At 38.2% G+C, this 12776-nt stretch overlaps 1 long non-coding RNA gene across 1 annotated transcript; it reads left to right on the forward strand.

The window, feature by feature from the left end:
* The first annotated feature begins 2868 nt into the window (after positions 1-2868).
* On the forward strand, positions 2869-12444 carry LOC140144192 (uncharacterized). Its single transcript, XR_011857849.1, has 3 exons — positions 2869-3004; positions 9024-9183; positions 11263-12444. It is a non-coding gene; the product is annotated as an uncharacterized lncRNA (long non-coding RNA).
* Positions 12445-12776: the final 332 nt, after the last annotated feature.

A 12776-nucleotide genomic window follows, 5' to 3' on the forward strand; every position in this document is an offset into this window, starting at 1 on the left:
CCGGGCGCAGTCCCTATATGTAACGGTGGATCATTGCTGCGCTCGGCGCAGAACATCCACTGTCGGAGTAACTAACTGCGCTCGGAGTAAAATAATAGATTTTACGTATTATAATAGCGGTGGATCATTTCTGCGCTCGGGCGCAGAACATCCACTGTCGGAGTTCATGCGCCCGGCGCAGTCCCTTATATGTAATTTCAATAAGAAAATGTATTATTTTGCTTTCAATTTGGAGTTATAATAGGCCTAATACTAGTTATTATACGCATGTATATTTATTAATATAGGCCTAATAAGAAAATGTATTATTTTGCTTCTGAGCGCATCAACTCCGACAGTGGATGTTCTGCGCCCGAGCGCAGCAATGATACACCGTTATTATAATACGAAAATCTATTATTTTACTTCCGAGCGCAACAACTCCGACAGTGGATTCTCTGCGCCCGAGCGCAGCAATGATCCACCGTTACATATAAGGGACTGCGCCAGCGCCTTAACTCCGACAGTGGATGTTCTGCGCCGAGCGCAGAAATGATCCACCGTCATTATAATACGAAAATCTATTATTATACCTCCGAGCGCAGTAGCTCCGACAGTGGATGTTCTGCGCCCGAGCGCAGCAATGATCCACCGTTACATATAAGGGACTGCGCCCGGGCGCAGCTAACTCCGACAGTGGATGTTCTGCGCCCGGCGCAGAAATGATCCACCGTTATTATAATACTGAAATCTATTATTTTACTTCGGCGCAGCAAATCCGACAGTGGATGTTCTGCGCCCGGCGCAGCAATGATCCACCGTTACATATAAGGGACTGCGCCCGGCGTAGCAACTCCAACAGTGGATGTTCTGCGCCCGGCGCAGCAATGATCCACCGTTATTATAATCTGAAAATCTATTATTTTACTTCGGCGCAGCAACTCCGACAGTGGATTCTCTGCGCCCCCGAGCGCAGAACATCCACTACCGGAAGTTCTGCGGAGGGGCGCAGGAGCTCCACTGGTGGATGACGTACATAACTCCCGTGGAGCATGCCAGCTTGATCTTGTAACTGAAATCACGGTGTGCATTTTCTTTTGGGTCCTTTTACAGGAGGTGGGTCGATCAACAACATCATCGCACTTTATCTTTACCAAAAATTCGTGGTATCAGTGGACATTCTATATTTTTCTCATTAACCATGCATGTTAACCTTGTGAAATATTAGGGCTCCATTGGAAAGATGTTTCATTCAGATTTTCTAAGCCAAAATGTGTAAAATGGTTAATTAACAGCTTGATTGGTTTTTATTCGTGTTTTATATGGGCTTTGAAGCTCATATTTTGGGCTCTCATATCAAAAGGGATCGACATGCTGACAACTCAATATTATGTGTATCCCCGGGATGGTGAATTCTCTTTTAATGATCAAAATCGATTGCCTCTCCCCCCTTTTTTTGCTGTGCAAAATAATCTTTACTCCATCCCCTCGTTTTGAGGTGCCAACAAATCTCCCCCCCCCCCCGCAAGATTTTGGGGAACCCAAATTTAAAACCCGGGGACGCACCATTAGATATTATCGGGGGGCTAGGTAGTTTTTGAAAAAAAATTGGCCTCACTGATGAGTGAAAAAAAAATTTGCCTCCCAAAGGCAGCAAAAAAAAAAATTTCTGCCTGACCCAAACTCCCTAGCCCCCCCCCCGATAATATCTAATGGTGCGTCCCTTAATTGTCTATAATGTGTGTGATTATCCCCCTCTTTCGACCTGCCAAACTGCCCCCCCCCTTGGCCTGCCGAAAAATCTCACCCCCCCCACCCCTATAATTCATCACCCTGGGGTACACATAATTATTGCACCACCCCCAAGTGTTGAGGTCAAGGTCTTCCCCAGTCTCACGGCTTTTTGGGGCCTTCTCACTGAAAGACCCTTCGTTGTCTCTAGGCTCTCACCGAAAGACCCCTAGTTTAAAACTGCATGCTGTCCGCACTCCGCTCCGCACATCCACATCACTTCCAAAGTCGTCGAGTGCCCCCCCCCCCCAAAAAAAATGTTGCCAAAGATATTTCACAATAACATTTTAACAACACTGACATGAACGGTTTAAATGGTATAGTGTACAGACTGTAACAACAAAATGTACCGGTATAGCATAATTTAGTACATACTTTTAAAGTATGATGTTTTGCATAGACTCTTCAATCGAGTTTGGTGATATATAATGAAATATACGTGTTCGTAACTTTAAAAATATTTGTCAACTTGTGAATCAAATGTGAATTATGAAATATATTGCATTATATCCTAACAATTTTGATTGACCTTTTGCGTGGTTCGCAAATAATTTGAAGAATTTTTGCATTGTTTTAGAAAATATTCCACACAGTTATGTATCACCACGTGGTCATTTTAATTCCAGGGCTTATACCACTAAATCAGACTTCTGCCTAAGTTTATCAGTCATGTAGTGCCATCTTTACATACAAAATGTGACAAATTGATACAATATTAGCAATTTTAGTGTTCAAAGCCATGTTTGAATAGAATTTGTAAATGTGAATGCCACACAGGTTTAAATAAAACAGGAATTTTTGGGCAATATTTACGGCTATCTGCGCATGAATATACAAGGCCAAAATGTAGTTAGCAGTCGGAGTTTTATGTATCGCTAGTTTTCTCAACAAGTAGACGAGCAATGTTCATAATATTGAGCCATTCATGCTTTGTTATGAAAAATATTCTTCTCTAAGATGATACAGAATTTATAATTCGAAACTGTAAAGAAAAAAATCTTCTTTTGCATAAAAAAAAGTTATGGAACTTGCGTGGCAAAATCAATGACGACGATTTTAGTGGTGTGCGGTGCTTTCCAATATCATGAATATAGACAGCTTGTCATTCTCGCAATGAATAATGTCCGCCGCTTTATATCGCTCAGCTAGGCGAAGTAGTGTATATTTATTCGATGTGAGAATCTGTGCATCACTGTCAGATAGTTGGTGTGGTTGAATCATTCCTCGTAGCCAGGTAAGTCTTTGCAAATTAGTTATAAGATACGACGTGTCAGTGTTTACTACACACGATACACCCCAATACATACATCCACCATGGCCATGCATCGCATGTACACAGTACATAGACATGTCAATAAGCCCAATCGCCATTGTGACTTCCGGTTTTTGAGAGCACTTTTAGGACACTTTGACCTCTGACATATCGGGGAAATTTCTCTAATTATTATTTATTTATCTATTATTGTAAAAATGTTATCATTAAAAATATTTAAATAATTAATCTATACAACAAATATATTTTTGATTTGTTTTTATTCTAGTAAAACTTTTTAAAATTATTTTGTATGCACAAAACCAATATTTCTGATAGGTCAAAGGACAAAGTGTCCTAAAAATGCAAAAACTGTCCCACAATGCATTGCAAACTTCTAATGCCGATTTGGCTTATTGTCATAGATAGATACATTGTACATGTACATTCAGGTATGTGAGTTTCGGCTTTTAATATACTGCAGCTCCATACGTTTGATGTATGTATCAGCTAGAAATTTCAACAGCAATAGCTTTCAAAGTTAAAACACTGCTTGAAGTTGAACAGCTGTACACGTGACGATCCAACCGCGATTCAAATTAGGTCCTATCACATAAATTTCAAACTACAACACGAACGAACAACCCTTGTCTTGGATACAATAATTAAAGCCATATTATAACGTCTCTGTAAAAATAGATTAGTAGATCCTGCACACCATGTACGTAGGCCTACTGTGCATACGTGTTACTAGACAAATATTTCCATCGTAAAATGCGGTTCCATCGTTTTATTCAAAATCTCGGATTTTGACAAAACTACAGCACCTAAAGTCTTGATTTTTGCAGAGTATCTTTATTGACTAAAGTACATTTTTATACAATCGTAAAATTACGTACATTTATACAATCGCAGAATAAAAAAAAAAAAAAAAAATTGAGGGCGTTCTCAGCAAATGTTATGATAATATGGCTTTAAGTCTTAATTATAGTACTAAACTAATCACGAGTGCGATGGCATGGCCATGGTTGGATTCACTGCGTGATGCGCACTCATGGGCTTAACACGCTGCGGGTGTACATGAAGCTTCACATCACATTGGATGCTAGTTCCATCTAGATCACTTGCCCACTTCTCAGTCATTCTTTTCGGACGGTTGGCCTGGCGTTACTTGTGATAGATCGCTTCTTCCATTGCTCGTGAAGTTTACATGTAGTCAAGAATTTGCTCACCGATAGCTTCACATTCTAGGCTAGAGACCATTGCATTCAAAATTTAGTAGGATTCGCTGAAGCATGACACCGTATAAATCAAAGCAATGGAAGTTCAGAATTAAACACATACAGCCGATAACCACAGGCGATTGCATCAAAAATGTTCCTAAAATTACAATAAACTAGCGGGATACCAGCGCTTCGGCTGGTCCCCGCTAGATGAGTAAATGGGAGCGATCACTAAAACAGGAGGAATTACTGAAAAGGTAGAATCATTGAAAAGTAAATGTTATTTTTCTAAACCTGTCCCTTCTTGCATTTCCATTTTCTTTTCAGTTTATTCTGCACGGGCCTAGTTTGTTTCCATTAAAACAAAATGCTATTTAGCTTTTGATTTTCCGTTTCCATGTTATTTATCTATCTAGGCCTAACCCCATACCCATTATTTTCTAAATCTATCCTTTCTTACACGTTTTCCTTTATAGCTTCATTTTTATCAGCTGCTTAGCTTGTGATTTCCCGTTTCCTTTAGTTGTTATTTATTTTTCTTATTTTTCGTGATTAGTTTCTAATTTTAACTTCTTTTATCCCTTAATTTTCCTGATTAGTTTCTTTCTTTCCCTCTTTAGTTTGCTCCCGTTTCATTTAGTTACTGTAATCATAACCTGTATAATAGGCCTACCCGTAGGCCTACCTTTTTTGTCTTCTTCTTTTTTTTCTATTCATTTAGCTCCTTTCTTTCTCTTCAGTTTCTTTTGCATAGGTCTATTTTGTTCCCATGCTGCTTAGCTCGTGATTTCCGTTTCCATGTTATTCATTTATTGAGCCCGTTCCCATGCATTATTTTATAAATCTACCATTTCTTACATTTCTCCTTTTAGTTTTGGCTTTTTTTCTACATTTTGTTCCCATTTTTCATATTTCCTGCTTAGCTTGTGATTTCCCATTTGAATTTTATCTATTTAATAGTTTTTTTTACTTTATTTATTTATTTATTTATTTATTTATTTATTTATTTATTTATTTATTTATTTATTTATTTATTTATTTATTTATTTATTTATTTATTTATTTATTTATTTATTTATTTTTTTTTTTATTTTTATTTTTTCTTTCTTTCATTTTTAGCTTCCTTCTTTCCTCTCGTATCCTCACGATTTTTATCATCTTGCCAGTACCATGCATATAATCCACAACCCGACCCATCCATAGGCCTACCTTTTCAGTTTTGTCTTCCTTTCTTTTCTTTTCTATTTCTCTGGCACGGAAAGTTGGTCTGTTCATATTATGCACCCCGTACGTGTGCGTCACATTGCTCAGTACGCCCGACGTACTAACGCCAACCCCTGCTGCCAGTTAGTTACGGTGCACGCTACCACTGAGTTTTGACAACAAAAATCCTGGGAAAAACCCGGTTTTAACCATATTTTCACTGATTTTGAGGCCAATTCTTGGTCTTGACCGTTTTCAACCAAATAAAGTGCAATGCGTTCCCCGTATATTCCTCAATCTCCCGTATGAATGTGGCTGTAAAACTAAACGACGATTCATTATAGGCCTAGAATAAATAATAAAATTCACGCCGACGTAGACTTAATCTCTTGGCTGCCAACTTCGGTGCAGTGGCGGAAAATGGGGTGCGTGGGGGCTTAAAAGCTCGTAAGATCATTCTTAAAGTACGCGATGTTGTGCATCTAGATAGCCTGAATCATTTCTTGGCCACCTCGCAGTTGGCAGAAAACAGGGCAATGTTGCTCTGCGTATGGTTTTTTAATGGAAATATTATTACGCGGTTCACACTGTCCTTATTACCCACAATGCCACTGCATGCGATTTTGCATAGCAACACAACAGTTTTTTATGTTATTCTCTTAGTTACCATCAATTTTTGCCAAAATGAACCTCAGATGGTTTAATGGCAATATGTACCCGATCAATGTATGCGAATAAATCAGAGCTGAAAGTGAAATCATCTCTGAGTCTATTCAAGCACACAAGATTTAGCAACTTCCTTTTATTTATATAGATAACCTTCGATGCAAAAAATTGCACCGCTGTCTGACCAACAAAACATGGCACAGCACTCTAGTACCGGTAACTATCGTGTGCAAATTTGAAGCTGGAGTTCTCGAATATAAACCCATTGGTTGCTTTTGCCAAGATTTGGCTGTTCCATCTCGGCTCCTGTCTTACAAAAGGGGACACTTGAATTGCTATTGCAATTAGTGGGTGAAATCACAAAACATGCCACTGCATTGTCCGAAAGTGCATGGGTGCAATAGATCTAAACAGCCCGACCGAGAGAATGTCTGTCAAAGGGGACACCCTTGTGAAATCCCTATTGGTTTGTGCAGGACCTCTTAGTTCAAGACAATTTCCCCCATAGTGCAACGGTATGTGTCCCCTTCGTGTCTGAGGGGGTGAGCCAAATGGAATTCAGCCAAATCTCAGCAAAAGCGATCTATCACAAGTGATGTCATGCCAACCGACAACCGTACATTTCATGATTTAAGTTATGAACTTATGATATTAAATCAACGCTGATCTACCCAAAAAAAAAAATGGCAAAGGACTCTAGCATGGAATTCATATAGTCTACATGTGCAAATTTGACGCTAGAGTTAATCTCAAAGTAACTTCTTCAGGTCACAAAGGATGCAAAAATGCATACCGTACACTACTTGATCTCATTATTGACCCAGAACTGGCAGCGTGCAAAAGCACATACATATACTGTAGTATGTACTGTTAAATTTTGTTTACGGTTTACATACCCGTTACTTTTCCAAAAGTATGTGGTTTTGCATACATGCATGTTTGCAAAAGTAGAGACCTACATACTTTTGCAAAATAAGTTTCCCTATGTAGTCAGTCTCCTGTAGCCATAAATGCAATTTGTACATACATGTACCGGGTATACATGCAAAAATACATACTTTCATAGCAGTGACAAAACAGAAAATAAAATGAAATGAAATTAATTTTACGCAAAATGGAAATATAATACCAGACTCAAGAGTCAAGAATATTTTCGTCAACAGCAATTTTGGGGTGGCCTGGGCTCACATATAGATGTGAGATAAATTTACGTGTCAAATGCCCATTTTATAGCAATAATTGGCGGTTTAAATGTAAATGACTGATTTCCAATATTCTAATTCTGTAAGCATATGGCCGAATATGATTATTTTTGGTTGATTTTGTGCAATTTATGGACTATAAATTTGATGTTAACTAAGTCCTGTAACATTTTATGTGAAAATTAATCGAGAAAAAAACAATTTTTGTTAATAACAATATAAACCTGTAAATAAACAAACTGAAATAGAAGCGGCATACCTGATCCACTGAAAAGGCATGCTGTGCGGACTGACTACATTGTTAGCACAATAGCTTGGCGTGTACCTTCTATACAATGTTACGTAAATAATTCAATAGATGTTCCATCTGTCTCACTTCCCTGGTTCCTGGGACACATATCGCGCACCATCATACATTGAAACATTCTTAATTTACAAACTACATATTATATCAAAATTATACATTTTCTTGAAGAAAGAAGTTTACTCTTTCCAAAAAAGGGGCAAGTCTTAAGCAGTCCAAGCATTATATCATGCGCAGTATTTTATGGGGGGCTTTGAGCGCTTAGCCCCGGGTCAAAGTAGGGGCGGCAAAAACGAAGGGCGGCGGAAGAAGAAGAAGGCGGCAAAAACAGGGGCGGCAAAAACGAATTGGGCGGCAAAACGAATTAGTAAATAAAAAAGGGCGAATAAAATTGACAAAGCTTAAAAAATTTTGAAAAATGGTTGCTTTTAGGGCGCTAGAGCCGAAAATCCTTTTTTTCTTTTTTTTTTTTTTTTTTTTTTTTGCTCTTCACTTTTTCAAACGACCGTGAAAAAAAAAAAAATTGGGTCAACCTTTTCGGGCTGTTAAAGAAGGGGCGGCAAAATTGTTTCTTCTTCAGCCCCCCGGGGTTGGGGCGGCCACGGTACGCCACTGTATATCCTGTATTTTCCACTTATTTTGACTGAAAATTTTGTAATAAGTCATTCCGTGTACATCATAACAGTTCATCAACTAGTGGCAACCTTTTCAAAGTATATATTTAGGTGGGCCATTGCACTGATAAGGTTGGGTTTTTATATGTGCTGTGGTTTAGATGTTACATGTTTTTGAGGCGGTGCTTCTTGTTGACATCATTTTCATGCATACAAGGATTTGCACAGACTAGCCCCTACTGACATGCCATATTTGGACAGACTGGACATTTTCCTTTCAGAAAATATACACATTTACTATGATAGGGTCTATATTCAGTAAATTAGGAGTGTTTCAATGCAATATGATGCGCGATCATTGAAATTTACTGCACAAAGGAACACCACTTCATTACACACGACCATTTCCATTTTCATATAAAAATGCAATACAAAGTTAAGAGAGGAAGATCAGTACTGCATGCAAAACCACATGGTTTTGCAAAAAAATTACATACTTTTTTGAAAGTATGTGGTTTTGCATATATGCAAATGCAAATACATTTGTAAATAAGGACATAAATATTCATAATGATATGCAAATAACATGGCACAAAACTATACTGCACGTCAGGCCACCATTACAATACCAAGAGTGGAATAATGAAAATGTAGGTAAAATTTGCAAATAAGCTCATTTATATTCATAAATATGCGATAGCGCGCGGACAGAGGGACGGACGGACGGACACGCCATAATTAGTATTGTTATGAGAAGTTCTTCTTCAACCTATATTTTTTCTTTTCCAGATTTTGCATGTTGAAAGTAGTCGGAGCTGAATATGTGAAACGAGATTTAATACAACAAGAGTGCTGTAACAGTTGCAAAAATACTTTCCTGTTCTCTCTGCTGAACCCTACAAGAGCTGCAATCAGATAATGTTGTACATTTTACAGGTGCTTGAGTCAGGTAAGGTGTATCATGTAGCTCTATGAGCAGGGCTGCAAGTGGCCATATATTTCCTATATTTTTAAGATTTCTCTATTTCCTTAGAAAGTTTTTAACAGCCCTATAATCCCTATATTTTCATATAATTAGAATATTTTTAGCTGAAGGTCTAAAACGTAAATGCCTCCCTGGACCCCCCCCCCCCCCACCTGTCAGGCTTATTTGTATACATTTCTATAATTACAGGTTGCATTTTTGCCCTGCAATTTCAGTTAACTCTCTAACTTCTTGGGGCTTTAGCCATGAACCTACACTAGCCCTTTTCACAGTTCATATTGAGTTTTTGCATATAAAATAGAGATAATCAGTGTGATGTTGTATGCCGCTATCTTGTGGGTGCACGCTGCGATACTCGTTCGATCTATATGTGAACAGCTAAACGCACCATCGATGCGTGGCAAGCTGCGACCTGCGCGTAGTGTCTAACACATGAACACACAGATCATTTGTATCCACAAGATGGCGAAATTGGCTGACAGCCCCTATTAATCCCAAGATCGTTAAAACTATTTCTTGCAACAATACAAATAATTTGAGACTAGTTTCATCAAAATCAGAGCAAGTTCCATTTTAGCCCCCATCGGAGGAAAAATTGGACCTATGACGTCCCAATTTTGCCCATAACTCCATAACCGTACATCATAGATTGGTCAAAGTATACCTTATCTGAAGTAGTATTACCAGAGAGTCACGATGGTGTGAGTTTTGAACAGGTCTGCGTAATTTTGAACTTTACCCTTTACCCTGTTCTTCCCCGGAAGTAAATAACTGCCCAATATACGAGGGGGTATCCAAAAGTTTTTGACATCACCCAGAAGGAAAAGAGCTATATTGATGAACTTTTGTCAGTGTAATCACTGGTCCTTATGTACATTATGGTCCAAAAATGGTCTCCTAAGTATGTTTACTTTCTTTACAAGTGACCCTAGATGGGCAGTAGACGCATAACCTGCAAGATGGTGAAAATTGAGGCACACAGCGTGATTAAGTTCCTGCATTTGGAGGGTTAGGCCTACAATGCTCAGAAAATCTATGATGAAATGAAAGCTATCTACGGTGATGATTGCCCATCATATGGCACTGTTGCTTTTTGAAAAGGAATTTCCAAACTGGCCACATGTCCCTCACAGATGAGCCAAGAAGTGGGCGTCAATCATTTACGGATGATGCGGCCACGGTGAAGAAACTCAAGAAAGTGGAGGATCTTATCATGAAAAGGTTATGCGCCTACTGCCCATCATAGCGCCACCTGTAAAATATTAAACATACCTAGGAGACCATTTTTGGACCATAATGTACGTAAGGACCAGTGATTACACTGACAAAATTTCATCAATATAGCTCTTTTCCATCTGAGTGATGTCAAAAACTTTTGGATACCCCCTCGTACTAGTACCCTTTACTAAATGTTTGTTTAGTTATTTTTAACTTTTTAGGGCGAACTGGCCCTACCATATGGGCCATCCTGCCCCGCTCCCTAAATTTGTTTGTCTGCTTTACTCGGTTAGTATTGTAAGGCTTGCAGTCCTGAGATTGGGTTTGTATGTAGCCAAGACACATGGCTCTCATATGGGTCAGTCAGGTCCCTTCTAACCTTAAAATTGACATATAGATACTAGTCGGAAAAAGGGCAAAGACTCCTCGGTCTCCCCTATTGCACTGTTTGAAGTTGCTTTGTCTATATATAAATCTTATTCCACTTAGCAATTCTGGAAACAATATTATCCAGATACACAACACAAATATTCTTACGCATGTCATTTTAAGTGTCCATGTGCCATTTTCAAATTAATGTAATACAAAAGCAACCTGGTCCCAAATGCTTTTGAACTATGTTTATTCAAACAAAAGAAAGGAATTCCACTATTGCTGGAGTGTGGCTAACAGTACGAGTAGATCAGGACATTAAATTAAGTTCCATTAATTATAGAATTTACTGTTCCAAAATGCTAATAACACATTCATGAGTATCCACAGTCAATTGTACAAATGTATGTATTTCTTATTATCTTCTCTTTCTCTGACTCTTTTTATCCATAGAATCATTTGATGCCCTCATTGATGCTACAAGGGAACAAGTGACAACAGCGACACAGTCATTCATGTTTAGCAGCGGGGAAATTTTCTCAATTGTCAACATCCACAGATGTGTATAAAAATGAATGATACAAGCTGCATAAATATGATGAACAAATATATACACTTTATCTATTTAAAAATGCAAGGCTTTTAAGACCAGCACATTTACATGGATTTGTTTCGAAGGAAATGTCAGTGACTGGTCATTTCATATTACCAGTGTTAGCACAACTCATTGTAAAGCTGACAGCATGGCTAAAAATTCAAGTCAAATCCCTACCTTATTAGAATGAGAAGCATGTTATTAAAACATATGGAAACTATATTTAGCAAATAATGTAAACTATAATTATATTGTGAATGATTAGATTTTGTGAATGATTAGCCAAGTCAAGTCCAGTCAAGTCAAGTAATACTTTATTGTACTATTCAGCAAATTACTTCAGATGTGTCCTTCTGCTCTTTCTGATTATCACGTAAAAGAACTACAATCTTAGAAAAATTGTTTGAACACTTTTAAGGCCTTATTGGAAATGGTCCCCCTTCTACCCCCTTACAATATTAGCATGCCCAATATGCGCATCTTCACCATATCTTCTCCCAACATTGTTTGGTGGGGAAAGGGGAGGGAGTATGCCTAAGATAAACATTGAGACAACACTACTATAATCCTTAGTTTCCAGTGGATATAGTGTGCACACTATACTAAGAAGAACATGGGAATTACAGTGGGTGTTCGAACACATTTTTTTCCGGGATTGTAGGTCACACATTGCTACGCAGTTTGACTAGCGAATGAAGTGCCAATGTGATTCTAGAGTTCAGTCTTTTGATCAAGTATTCTACATGTGTATGCCAATTGAGTTTGTCAACAATCATAGTGCCAAGATATTTATATGAGGACACATGCTCCACTTTACTTAGCCCTACTATAGGGCGTTTTAAACACACAATATATCCGAGAACTGCTAAAACCCACTATAACCGCTCCACCCGATTTCTGGGGAATAGCAGTCACAGGGTTTAGCAGTTCTCTGGATATAGCCAGGTTTTATGATATAGCATGGTTTTGGATCACCACAGTCAAAAGGCCATATACTAGTAGGGCTAACCTTACTACCCTTCACCACTATAAGGCTTGGAGTTGTACGTCCTGAAATCAACGTCTCAAGCTATGCTATGTTATTTTGTGTATCAAAATAACCAAATTGTTGAGACCACATGTCACATTATCCAATTCATTCCAAGGCATAGGTTTTTAAACATTTAGACACATCTGCTTCTGCTTGAGAACATTATTACAGTAGCCCTGAGTAATTCAATTTGAAAATTTTTCTTTGTTTACAATTTAAAGCTACTGCATGAAAGTTGGGAATTCCCTTTACCGTGTAATCACAGTAAACAAAGTCAGGACTATTTATGTACTCACAATTCCCTAGTGTAAAGTAGATATAACATCATTTTGGAAATTCCCC

This window comes from Amphiura filiformis, unplaced genomic scaffold, assembly GCF_039555335.1.
Source record: "Amphiura filiformis unplaced genomic scaffold, Afil_fr2py scaffold_44, whole genome shotgun sequence".
Classification (NCBI taxonomy): Eukaryota; Metazoa; Echinodermata; class Ophiuroidea; order Amphilepidida; family Amphiuridae; genus Amphiura; species Amphiura filiformis.